Below are 14,076 nucleotides of genomic sequence, written 5' to 3' on the forward strand. Positions count from 1 at the left end.
TCTCATTTCCAAAAGTAGTGTTTTTGGGGCAGTACTTGCAGAATTAGCAGAAAACAACATGCCAGTGCTTTGGAACAGAAATTTAGTATAAATACCAAACCACGTTCAGAACATCTGTGCTCAGAGGCATTCATTTTTTGTGGGCCATTGCTAGTTCTGGTGACATTTAGATTTTGATTTCGAGACACAGGCATTGGCTAATAGAAGAGGGGCCTGTATAAGTATACACGCTACGGATACAATAACCAGTTTTTATAGTGCTTTTTACATCTTCAGAGTAGTGTATAACCTAATCCGCACAACACCTACCTAAAAGTGTGGCTCTACTGTGAAAAGTGACTCTAAAAACTGCATCATAGAGTTTCCTGTGTTTCAATGACTTCCACGTCAAATCTGCTCAGTTTACAAGTAAAAAGATAGTATTCCTAAGTGCCAGCTCTGCCAACTCAACCTGGGAGCTGAAAGTTAAAATTGTATATCTATGTACCATTGCCAGTACTAGATTGTGCAGGCCCAACTCTTCCCTCTGTTACACCTGTATGACCCTTCAATTGAGATCTTTAAAGCATACAGAGGGACTTAGCCACACAATTCCCAATAATTTCAATGGGAGTCATAGACCCATAGGGTTAGAAGGGACCGCAAGGGTCATCTAGTCTAACCCCCTGCCAAGATGCAGGATTTGTTGCATCTAAACCATGTGGCTAAATCCTCTAGTCAGCTTTGAAAGTCTTAACTTCTGTTTTCAGTGGGGTTGTATCTGTATAAACAGCCTTGTCTACACACAGGCTTTTGTCAAGTTTTCCCATCATTGCTGTCACATGAGTGCAGCACCACCAGTGCTAGCCACAGTGGGAATATAGGCAGAGCACGGACTTTGTCACTACCATTTTTTCTAGACCCGCTCTGAGCAGTGAGATGACACAGTGATAAAAATGACAGTGGCTGTTCCACACTTGTGCTCCCACCATACCTAGGTCCAATGGAGCTACACCAGCACTGCCACCAGTGGAAGGACAATTTCACAAAAACTTGAGTGTAGACAAAACCCGTGAGGGCTACATTTGGCTTGGGGAAATGAGTAGCCAATCCTTTTAATGATGTATGAGCCAGAATAGAATCCAGTGCACTCTCCCTTAGCTATATTCACTCTGCAGGTCATTAACTTCCGTGGGACTGCTTATATGAGCACAGAGCCCAGTGCCGGGACCAAGGGAAGGCAGTATGTGGCCCTTCTCTATCCTGGGGTTGCTGAGTTTGGTGCCTGGTGCAGATTGCAGATGTAACAGTAGTAAAAATGTATTTCTGCTATTCATATAAAGGAAATTTAAATCCTCCTTTTGTTTTTACTGATGTCATCAATTTTTGCCACTGCATTACTGCCTGGGCTATGCTGCTTTCATGCTACATGGGGGTTCAAAAATCAGTCCATAAAATCCAGAGAGGTGTTGCTATCAAATTGCCTGCCCCCTTTCAATAAGCCACTGAGTCAAGGTCAGAAGTGAAATGAAAACTGCACGTGACAGATTTCTTTGAAAGAACAAATTGTCTGTTGTTTAGGAAAACATTGGATTTTTAAAAAGCATTCTTCATGTTTTTCTCTAATTTCTGACTCGTGCGGTCTGGCATCACTGCACACCATGTGCCACAATGTCTCCTCGCACAACACCTGCTAAAGATGGAGTGAAAAAAAAAAAAACTTCCTTCATCTGCTTTCTCCACTTACCAAGATTTTTGCCTGATTTTAATCTTGCCATCAATAAGAAAAGGGTCTAAGCAGACAATAAACCACAGGGCAGAAGAATACCTACACGTTACCCCAGTTTCTGCCAGCTGGGTTTAGCTGGTATGTCCATAAAAATTTCAGCCTTGGTCACAAATAAATTCAGCAAGTCATCTCAAAATATAGAGTATGTTGTGAGATACATACAGTACAGTTAAAAGCCATAAAATATGACTGATGCCTCAGAAGAAAAGTTGGCACAATAATAGTCTAAATATCAAAAGATAGAAAAACATAACATCTCGAGGAATATTAAATGTTGCAGCAGATTTAAAGAGACATCATCAACCTTCATAAGCTCAGCTTTACCTAATGCCCTTAAAGACTGTTCTAATACAGTAGTTTTCTGTTTTAAGTGAATAAGATTCTCATCCTGCAAACTCATCTGTGTGTGCTTCACTTCAGACACGAGTGTCCCACCGACTTTAATGGGACTCCTCATGGGAGTACGAAGCCCAGTGCAGGAACCTAGAGGAGATAGCTGGTGCCTCTCCCCTATGCTGCGGCTACTGGAGGCCAGTCAGCCCCCCGACACATATCAGAGCATCCCTGAGAAGAGTCTTAACTTGTACCCCAGATGCTGAGGCTTCTATGGCCTTTCAGCAGATGGAGAATAACCTGAGCACATGAAAGCCTCATCCATACCCTCTCCCATCCCTAGCCTGCTCCTTGCATGGCCCCAGAATGCCTCCTGAACTAAGAGTTTTGGGAGTGCAAAGACAAAGCCAATGTTGCTGGAGAGCCTTACAGTGGCTCGGAGGTTACTTCGTACTGGCTTATCTGTTGTAAATGGGAAGTATGCTTCTGATGAATCAGGACTTAATTTGGGCCATCTCATTTGTTTCAATGGCCATTTACTGCGACTGGAGTGGACACATTTACAGAATCTTTCAGGTGCAGCACACGAAGCCCCAGCGCTATATTCTGCAGTTGTTGGAATTGTGTGTGTGTGTTCGTGGAGATGAAGTGTGATAATGTTCTGAAAATTTTTTATTTGTTAGCACAGGAAAGATCAGATTCTCAGCTCCCTGGCTAAACAGCCAAGGAAAAGATCTCCCCTGAAGTTACTCACATGCTGGTGTTTCTCTGTTCAGTGCAGCGGTAACTACTTTCCTAAGCACCTCCGAGTGGTAAAATGAAAGTCCCTCAATTTGTAATCTATATTCAGCACCTCGTGTAGCTGAATCAGGCTGCAATCACAGCTGCCTGTTGAGTCTCCACAGGTTGGTAGCCACAGATCCTAATTTCTAGTGCAGTCATTACTAATAAAGGTGTTTCTCCCCTGTTTAGCTTAAGTAATAAAAATATACTCCATCACAAACACCTCTGAAAATGAATCAGTCCAGAAAAAAAATATTCTGGTTTATAGAATGAAACAAATCTGGTTAATTAAAACCTACAAATCAAAGTATTTTTCCAAGTTTTCACTTCTTATAGATTTTTTAAGTCCTTTAATAAATTCTTAAAAAAATAAATAGGATAATCTTATTTTCCTTCCTCCAGTTCTATCCTTTCTGCCTGCATCACTAATATACAGCAGTTAGCTAATTAAGTTTGTTCTGTGGCTAATGATATTGCCTCTTCTTTCACTGAATAGTTCACACTGCAGCCTTGCTCTTAATCTATTGTAAGATTTTTTCATCTGTAGATTAAAAGAAAAACATGTGACCTCGTAAAGCCTGTAAGAATTTGAGCTCTTGATGCAAGAAAGTGTAGGATTTCTATTATATCTGTTCTTTAATTATGGAATAGCATGTGAGAGAAGACTCTTAATTCATAATTATGTTCCTGACTATTACATATTTTAGAGGATGGCATATATAATTGGAAGAAAAATACATATGACAATAGAGGAAAAGCGAGGAAACTGTTCCGAATCCTGTACTACATAGTAAAAGGTGCCAACATCTTAGGATTGCTACTCCCCAGCAGCCTCTTTGAATTCTCTTCCAGGTTACATGCACAGCATAAGTCACTGCCTGATAGTTTCACTGAAACAGAAAAATATAGACACAGCAATGATTGCATTCAATCATAAAATTCAATCAATACAGTCAAGTCTAAATGTTCTGTGCCCGAGCAAAGCACTATAGTTTCTCCCTGTCTTATTCCCTACAGAAATGATTTTTCATTTCTAAAGGATAACAGTTGTTCCAAGTGATCTAGCAGATGTAGTTGAGTCTGTCAGAGTGAAATATGTAGGTCAGAGCACTATGAATTCATTGTTTTCTTAATGTCACCTCTTCTTTGGATGGAAAAGCCACTTGATGATATTTGTATTCAAATTGGGGGCTACAATGATTGGGGGCATGATGGGGCAGCAAAACGCAGTATTTGGCCTTTCACTTTGGGACACCCAGGTGTAAATTTCAATCAGTTCACATGTGAAAATGAGTTTGGTTGTCTCAACAAAATCCCCTTTGCGCACGCCACAACACCGCCATAGGGTTTGGCATATTAGCAGTCTCTGATAACCCAGGACTAGGATCAGAAGTAGGTCTAAATCAGGATAGGATGCAGGGACCTTGTACAACTAAAACTATCTAGCATGGCTCCTGGCCCACAGAGATACCATGTGCCCTGTGCTAATCATGATTCTTAGGGGGAAATATCAGTGCAAGTAGAAGGTCTAGTTTGGTGTTATATATTTCTCACCTTCATTCACTATTTTGAAAAAAGGAACCAGTACTCCCCCACAACAAAAAATTGGCCAATGCCCAACCACAACACCCGCCCCCCTCTTGGTCCAAACACCACAAATCCAATTTTCTCAATACTCATTCTTCTCTAGGAAATAACATTAAAGGTTCTTCCTTAGCCACCTGGAGCAGTAACAAACTAAAGATGAAAACCAAGCCCTAAAAGCCCAGTCTAACGTGAAACCATGCCAAAAAATCCTAACTAAAGGTTGCAGTTCCAGTCTTCATTTGTATTTGGGATGTACAGTAAGTGACAGCTGAATAAATCAGGACTTTGAAGCCCCATCATTATGATCAGGTTAAGGAGCCCTATTAGCTCATTTTTGGCTAAAAAGTTCTGATTCATACATTCTTCCAAAACCTGTGGGATCTTGGTTTGTCTGCTGTGTGTGTTAGATGTGGCAGAGGACAAGACTGATCTTTTTAGAAAACAACCCTCCTTTTTTTTCTTTTTCTTCATGAATCTGTGTTCCTGGCTTCAGTCAGACTTCTTGTCTCCCATTCTTACTAGCCCCTACTTCCTCCTCTCCGTCATTAATTTGTTCAGCACCTTCAGTGAGTCACAAAAGACAAACTGACAAATGAAGTCGAGTTTCATTATATATATGTTACTTAGGAAACCTCCATAATGCTATTTGTCAAGCCTAACTCATTCAAGAACCCAGACTTTAATGGACCTCCATTTTTGTGGGTGTCATTTGGGTGCAATTTTCCTCCTACCATCATTCGTACCCAGAGGTTAAGTCACTTCACATGTCTATCTCTGACTACACCCCCCCAAAAATCAGCCTTTTAGTTGTCCAAGTGACCTAAATTGCTGGTACAAATGATTATGGATGCAATATTGTGGCTGCAATTTACACCAATGAAAAGGAAGCTAGCACCAGGAAACCTAGACTTTAAACTGTACTATATTAATGAGGTGAAGATGAATCTCTTCTTTTTAAAATAAACAAATGTATCGCCTTAAAATTTTTCAGTAGAATCCTAGTATCCAGCGTATAGTTGTGTTTATATATTGTATTAGTGCAAGTCATCTGAGTATATGGATCTGCATAGTCATCTTATAATAAAGCCTGAAGCAAGGACTTTTTAGGCCTAAATGGTTTATGTAATATGGTCCCAGTTCAGAAAGGTATTTAAGCATATGCCTACCTTCCAGCATGTGAGCAGACCCAGTGAAATCAAAGGAACTAATCATGGAGGTTAGACGTAGGTAAGGCTGTGAGTCTGTCACGGAGGTTGCAGAAATCATGGATTCCATGACTTTCCGCAACACCCGGGACTTCCTCTGCTACAGCAGCCCTGGGGCCAGCCGCTTGGGCAGCCCTGCAGCCAGCTGCTGTTGGATTACCAGTCTCGAGCAGCAGTTGCCGGGGCGACCCAGAGGCCATCAGAGAGTGGTCCGCAGAGACCTTGGAACAGTGAGTGGCCAGGGGCAGTCAGCCCCTGCCACCAGAGCAGGGGCCAGCCATCAGCCTCCAGGGCCCCCCAGAGCATCGGCGCCCCGGGAGCAGCTAATATAAAGTCAGAGGTATTTATAGTAAAAGTCATGGACAGGTCACAGGCCATGAATTTTTGTTATTGTGGGACCTGTCCCTGGCTTTTATTAAAAATACTCATGACTAAATATTAGCCTTAGACATGTGCTTAAGTATCTTACAAAATTACTTGATTTGCCAATAATCTGAAATTAGGTATCTTGTTAAGTAATTTGAAATAAATGTGCTTTCCTGAATCAAGCCCTTCGTGCATAAGCCTCAGAGAAACAACGGGCTATTCTTACCATCCTAGAAATAACAATGAATCCTAGTTTCATGTTTAATGAAAATATGATTTTGGAACTCCTTTTAGGGTCAGATATTAACATGACAGTATGAGAGTTCTTAAAAGCTATCCCAAGTGCACTCCTTTTTCCAAAGACTTTGCAAAGATTGGTTTGGTGAAGAAGAAAATTAATTTCAATCAAGGATTTATTACAATCTGTTCTGGTATCGTTTAACTAGTAGGTCAGTTCTGAAAGATGCATAAATTAGTGAGTTGATATTGTTGGGTTAATAAAACTACACTTGCAAAGTCTTGCAGTTCCATGAAAAGTTCCCATGTTATTTTTGCCAGGAAATGATTTCTAGCTGACGAGTTTATTGCAACTGAAATGCACTGTGTTCAGGGGCTGCATTATGATAAAATAGGTCAAGCAGCAGAGAACGCAATTATTTTGACTGAACTAGGGTTAACAAGATGCATGTAATAAATGCCTCAGGAGAACAATCACATGGGCTTGCCACACATGATACCACAGCAGGATACCAATAGCTTCAGGTTCCAGCTAAATGGCATCATGGTGTGCTCTTTCGGGCAAGAAAATAGCTCTACAATTGTTTGAATGTGATCTCCTCAGCTTATGTAATGTAACCTGACAGTTTAAAGGGTCCCACAAGTACATTTTCACTGACGCCTACATGACTTGTACACACTCAGCTACACTGTCTTTAACATAAAGCCGATGGAGAGTGAAAAAGTAATTAACGAAAGATCAGATGCCTTCTGAAACTCTTGGCATGGCAGACTGCCCAGCTGCCTTTCACTTATTTCTGGGAAAGAGACACAAAAAGTCAGGAGACAGACGTTACCAGGAGGGATTAGAGGTGGGCCGAAACCAAAACCATGGATCCAAACAACCCTGAACTTTAGGGACTGCGAGATGGACTCCAAACCTACACCTGAATCTACTTTGTAGTGAAATAAACTAAAATGTTTTCTGCCTCAATTTCTTGGATTTTTCAGCAATTAATCCCATCCCCAGAAAAGTTGAGGGAGTACATACCGTACATCGGATATCAAAACAAGCTTTACTTAGGTATGAAAAATAAGACCTTTATTCTTGCTTTCTTTCAAGAAGTTGCATTGCATAGAAGAAACCTATATTTGAGGATGGCTGCCTTCACCATCCTAGCCAGAGCTCCCTCATCCTTCTGCCCCCAGGTTCTGGCAGTAGGGAGCTGCTGAAGTCTTTTTCTGCTGCTTCCCCTCTACCAGAGCCTTTCACTGACACACTTAGCTACACATCACAGTGTGGAAGCAGCCTGCTTTTCACTGTGGCATTTAGCTACACATACACTACATGCCAAGCCGCTGCCAGTGGTATGTAGTGTAGACATAACTTAAATGCTTTAGTATTAACAGACATCTGTATATGTTTTAGGTTTCTGGCAGGGAGGAGAAGGAAGCAACAAAATATTTTCATGCTACCAAAAATTAGTCTGTTTCACGCAAGGAGAATCATTTTTACAAAATAAAATTTCCTTCTCTTTTTTTGTTTCCTTCATCATGATTTGTTTATTCGGGTAGGAAAAACATGCTGCATAATACAAGAATTCCAACTCATTCCAAATATATACTAGGAGCTTTTGATGGTATAAAAATGTAGTTTAGAGATGTGATTTTTTTTTCTAAATGACACGTTTATATTGGTAAAAGCCCTACTGTAGGCACAGTTATACCAGCAAAAAAGTGCATTATTTTGTTTGGGGAACTGGTGTAAGCTATAGCAGCAAAAACACATTTTTGCCAGTAGAAGCTGTGTCTACACTAGGAGTGTTTTCCAGCATAGCTAAATCAATGCAACTGTACCAGCAAACTTTTTCCTAGTATAGAGTAGGCCTGAGTGTGGAATAGGTTTAAAGTTCAATACCGGTGCCATAATGAGAAAACTTTATGTTAGGGAAATATAAAAATGAAATTGTCAAACTGAGCACCAGTGAAGGACAAGAGACAGAATGAGGAAGCTGTGGTAAAGCCTGGATAGGAACAGGGGATAAGAGGTGGTTGGGAGGATAGAGCTTTTTTTAAATTAGCTTTGATGTTCCCAGCTTCCCATACTTTATATCTGATACTCAGTATTAATTAATGTAATCTCAAAATACATAAATTTAGGCTACACCTGCCTGGTGGTGTGACCAAGTGCACCCGTGTTCACACTGTACACCCTATTATAATAATTTTGTACAAAATATGCCTTGTGAGGTATCATTGGAAAGTTAATAACTTACTGGTCAATAACATCAGGGCAAAATGTGGGTAGTAAAATTATATTTAAAGTTCTGAGTTCCCCTTGTATGATGATGTTAGGGGGAACAGGTCTATCTTAAACAAAGAAATGTTTGTTTACTTCAATTTACATATTCGTAGTAAATGGGATTCCTGTAACAGCAAGAGGGGGTGCACCAGTTTCTCAAAGACAAAGGATAAGCTGCCACCTCTAGCCAGGTGTCATCAGAGTTGATAGACAATCAACAGTCAACTGGCCATTCTTTGGCAACAAAGGGGATCAGGAACAGATCAATCTGCATTTTAGCAAGCAACAGCTTGGAACTTCTTTCACCATGAAACTTCAGGTCTCCAGCCTCAAAGTGTGAAGGAACTTTATCTAGGGCTAACCCACAGGAAAATATATTTCAAAGAATGACTGGACTATTACAGTGGAGGGAAACACAGCCCAGGGATCTCTCTTCCTTTCTCTCCCTCTCTTCCTTTCATCTAAGGTGACAAAGGAACTAGCCTTTGGACTTTGGGTGGGGTTCTGACCTGAGAATTTGGTCAGCCCCATTGCTGAGAACATGGGGGAAGGATTTTACCTTGAGCTAAGCCTACTTTGCTAGGCATGTTATCTTTGTTTTTCTTGTAATCATTTCTGACTTTAATGCCTTATACTTGTACACAAAATCTATCCTTTTGTAGTTAAACTTGCTTAACTTGCAGAACTGTTTAAATTGAACTGTTTGGGAAGTCTAATTAAGTAGCAAACTGTTGTATATTGTCCCCTTACAGGGGCAACAGACCTATAATATCTAAACCATCAAGAGAAGGGCTGGACAGGGCAGAACACATGTTTTTGGGATGTGCGGGTAGTAACCAAGGCTGCTGGAAGCTAGAGTGTGGCTGGTGTATTGCTGACAGGCTGCTGAGGTCAGAGTTGCTGGACCAGATCCAGGGCCATAGCTGTCAGTCACACAGCCTTACATGCTGTTTGTGACTGGCCCCGGTTGGGAGCTCAGCAGCAAAGCATTGTGAGGCACCCAAGGTTGCAGGAGGGCAGGTGGTGACACAACCCCTCACCGGTCTGGATGGCACCCCGCCATGTGACAACAGGAAACATCACAAATGAGGAATTTGGATGTCATTATGCAAGACTTTGGCTCAGCACAGGCTGCAGAGTCTGAAGCCTGTGGTCACAGCTCCTGATTTTAGGAAGCTGAGAACATCAAGGCTAATTAATTTCAGCTTTCATTTAAAAAAAAGCAAAAAAAAAAAGCATCTAGCTCATTTCCTTGAGATGAGAGCCTTAAAAATGAACTAAATAGAAGAAGATTGCTTGAGATGCAAGTTCTTCCACAGACATTTTTCTTGAGAGCATGGGCCATTCGTGGTCCCAAGTCTCCATCTAGCCACGGCTGATCTTTGGGACACCAAGAACCCACAGTCCTCATTTTTTGGAAGCACTGAGACCAGTTCATGATGGCGAGGAACAGGTCACCCAGACTGTTGCTTTTTGGTATAGGCCCATCACAAGTTCCTTCCCCACCAGCTGCCTGAAACGGAGCTGCCAATACAGGCTCTGGACACAAAGAAGAGCAGATCAATAGTGTAAAAGATGACACAATCTAGCAATGGACAGTCATCAAAGGAGGTTCCTGCATTCTAGTCCCAGCTCTGACACTGGCTCCCTTTGTGGCATTAATCAAGTCATCTAAGCTTTCGGTCTCTGTTCCCCATCTGTAAAATGGGGATAATTAGAGCTGCTCAAAAGTTCTCATTAGAAATGTTTCCAGCAAATGAAAATGTCAAATCCTGTGAGGTGCTGAACAATCTCAGCACCCATTGAAGACAGGGGGAGTTGAGACTGCTTGGCAGGAGAGCTCAGGGCATTGCGGGATCAAATCCTTACTCAGTCGCTCCTGCTCTTGGGTCTATCTGCTATTCTGGGAGAAACGGCAGGACATTCTGCTCCTACTAGACTAATGCTACAGGGTCTAGCAATAGTGGGTTTCCTTATTCCATTACTCCCTCTGGAGGAGAAAAGCCCAAGAGCAGGAGGAGTGTATTCCTCAGCCTTTGGGATCCTTTTATTGAGCATTCTCAGTGCTCTGCCTCCCGCTCAGGAAGAGATGGGAAATGCTGCAAACCAAGACAAGAAAAGGGTTTAAAAAAAAAATCGCTCCATGTAAAGGTAGGTACCATCTTTTGAAAAGTCTTTATTAAAAATACCCAGCAATATAATGCATCCAAGTAGTTGACCCTGAATTCTTTTAACCAAACGCTTTGCTTTTAAAATCCTATTATGGTCAGGAGAAAGATGATGATTTAATGATACACTATGCATCATATAAACTGATTCCAGAAATAGTGCAGTTACTCAGAACAATAGAAAAATCATAATATGAAGAAAATATTGGTGAAGAGGAGAATTTTGCCATTCTCAATGGACACAGTTTTTAGAATTATATTCTTCTGGAAGAGCATCAAATAGGTTCCTAAGTGACCTAATTTTTCTTTGTCTGAACAAATGTGCCAGATGCTTCCTTATTCAGAGTGGCCACCTTAGTGACAAAGTGCTTTCTGGCAGCCACTTGATATCTCTTCAGTTGTCTGTTAGGGGTTATTATACAATCCTCCTCTGGAAAGACTGAAAGAGTCCAGTAATGAGGCTGACATCTCTTCCAGTTCAAATTTCCGTAGGAGGTGTGGGCACAGCTGCATCCTGCACGACCCTGCATCTCTTAGGCATTCAAACCCCTACCAAATTCAGTGGTAGTTTAGAGTGTGCAGGGAATGAAGGATTGAACTCCAAGTTCCTTTCCTCCTCTTAAACCAACAGAGGCACATGTTTTGCCTTCTGTGACTGTTTCCTTCACTTGGATTAGGCCAAAATAGCTTTCGATAGAACATTGATATTTATTAGCACATTTTAAAAAAATCTGGCAAGGCAAGACTTTAATAAATAAATAAATAAATCTTGTAGTAGAACATAACACTAAGAGAAAGTGACTTACCTCTCTCCGCACCCTGCCAGAAGACTCATCCTCCTCCTGGTTGCCTAATCCACTTACAACCTCCTAAAAGGGTTCTATTTTAACACACTCACACCCTTGCATCCATGCATACTATAAATTCCTTCTATCTGCTCTCCCCCTCACCTGTTTACTAGATGCATCTCTGATTCCACCAGCCACCTTCCTGCCTTTACCTGATGCTGATTCCTGACCCATTTGTTGAATCAGGAACCGGCACCTGGAGGGGGATCAGATGTAGAGCAGGGAGGATTTCCATCAGTAAAAAGGAAGAGCAGATTGAGATTTGCTTACACAACTCACTTCTAACACCTTAAAATCATCCATTTTCAGTTACCATCGACGCAGAAACTGGTCAATGTTCTAAGGGTTAAATATTCTCCAAGATATTGTGGGAACATCTAACCCATTCCTGGATTTTCCATAAATTTAATATAAAGTCCTGCTAGTCTGACTTTTTTTGACTTTATAGATTAAGATTATTCAGTTTTTCCAACTGCCCCTGCTGTTGGGTTCTGGAGATCAAGCAGTATTTATGTAAGTAAATAAATAAATAGCTGAGGATATGAAAGGGTTTGTCCCCACTACATGCACATCCCAAGTGGTGCTATATTTTTTTTTCCAGTATAAAAAGTTGTTCTGGTCAGAAGATAAAGACTGAACTTTGGCAGCTTAAAACACTCTGCATTCTGCCTGCCCAGTCAACAGTGCTTGGAGTCAAAGAGGTCCTAAAGGCAGCAGTGAATTTTCATTCAGTAAAAATAAATGGAATAAGGTGGGAATAAGGACATAAAAAAGAACTGGAAAAGCGTGTTTGCTAGTAGACCACAGGCATATCAATACTGATATAAAGAGGGCAGCTGTTCACATTGCTGGGAGTTGCAGGTATTCAGCAATTACTAGCTTCAGACCATTGATGATCTGATCAATAATTACATCTGTAGCTATGTAGGACAAGATCACAGTAAGTATAATAAAATGTCATGCTCTAGCACATAAACTTCTAGGCACCAGGGGTTCATTGGAACTTTTAATGTTATTGCTCTTATTATTTGTATTCCATAGAGTCCAAAGTCACCATCAAAATTGGGGCCCCATACAGTAAGGGTCTGTGCCTCAGATCAATAGGAGGTAGGTACCTAAATACCTTTGAGGATCTGGGCCTCAGAGATTACATTCCCAGACTCACACCCATGCAGCATTGGGGTAAAATTTTCAAAAGTACCTGTTACCTTTCCACCAGGTGGAGGTGGCAGCAATCAGGGCCAGGTTCAATACCTAGGGATTCCTTTCCAACAGAACCGCCTTGAGCCCCCACCCAGTCATCTGGGAAATTACACACCACCCCCTGGGCGCCTCCAAAAGGCAATACTTCTCTCAGAAGCCCAGAGTCTGAGTGTAGAAAGAAGACCTTTTAATAAAAGGAAGGAAGTAACTAAGCACTAGTTTGGATAAACAGCGCAAGCAGGATTCATAAACACAAAAAAACCATGAGCAAGACCCCCCACCCCAGAGTACATTGGGCAGTGTCCTTTGCCTCTCCCTTCTTGCTTCCCCACTCACAGTTGCTGTCTTTGGTCAGTGATGCATCGGAATGAGCTCACCTTCCACCGTGCTGGAGACAGGGCCGGGGGAGGAAAGCACCTTGCTTGCCCTGCCTGCCGTCACTGTTGCACCATTCACCACTCCACCAACTGCCATGCTGGCTGCACCTCCTGCTGCTCTCTCAGCCACCCTGCCAGCCGCACTGCCAACCACTCCACTAGCTGCCCTGCCAGCCACTCCGCTAGCCACCCCGCCAGCCGCCCTGCTTCTGCTATGAGCTCTGCGGATGGATCTCTCTGAGATTGCTCATTTTCTTTTACACAGTCTATAATTTTAATATGACTCCTTAGCATATTACTTTAGCCTAGTTGTCCTGTCCCCACTACAAACTAACAAACTTGTGTGGGCATCCCAAAGCAAATGTGTTCAGCACAATCAGAACTGTAACACTGCCAGGGTCTACGTGATTTGTCCAACTTACGCAGGAAGTCATTGACAGAGCCAGTAATAGGACCCAGATCTCCTAACTCCCAGTTCTGAGACTTAAGACTGAGCCTATTCTCATACCGAAAAAGCTCCTCCTAAACGTGCTTTCCCTCCCACCCCTGGATCCATATAAAGCTGTTTTAGTTTTTTTTTATGTTATTATGTCAGTCCTAAAATTAAGGCCTCACCCTGCAAATGCTTATTACAGGGCGTGGTCTTTACTTCATGGGAGCCCCAGCAAAGGCAGTTGGATACCTTATAGTAGTAAACTCTCAATTCAGCAGTGTTTGCAAAATCAGGCCCTAGATTGTATGCTGCTTGGGGCAGAGACCCTCCTTTTATGTGTTCTGCCTAGCACACTTTGAGCATTGTGGAGACTAATAAATTCTTACTACAAGTCCAGTTTTTTACATTTTTTCTTTTAAACCTCACTGTCTGAAGTGGTCTCTCCAAGCGGTCATCATGACATTTTAACGGAACATCTGAATGCAGA

The sequence above is a fragment of the Emydura macquarii genome, unplaced genomic scaffold (genome assembly GCF_026122565.2).
Source record: "Emydura macquarii macquarii isolate MOO-44397 ecotype Brisbane River unplaced genomic scaffold, CSIRO-AGI_Emac_v2 contig_2531, whole genome shotgun sequence".
Lineage (NCBI taxonomy): Eukaryota > Metazoa > Chordata > Testudines > Chelidae > Emydura > Emydura macquarii.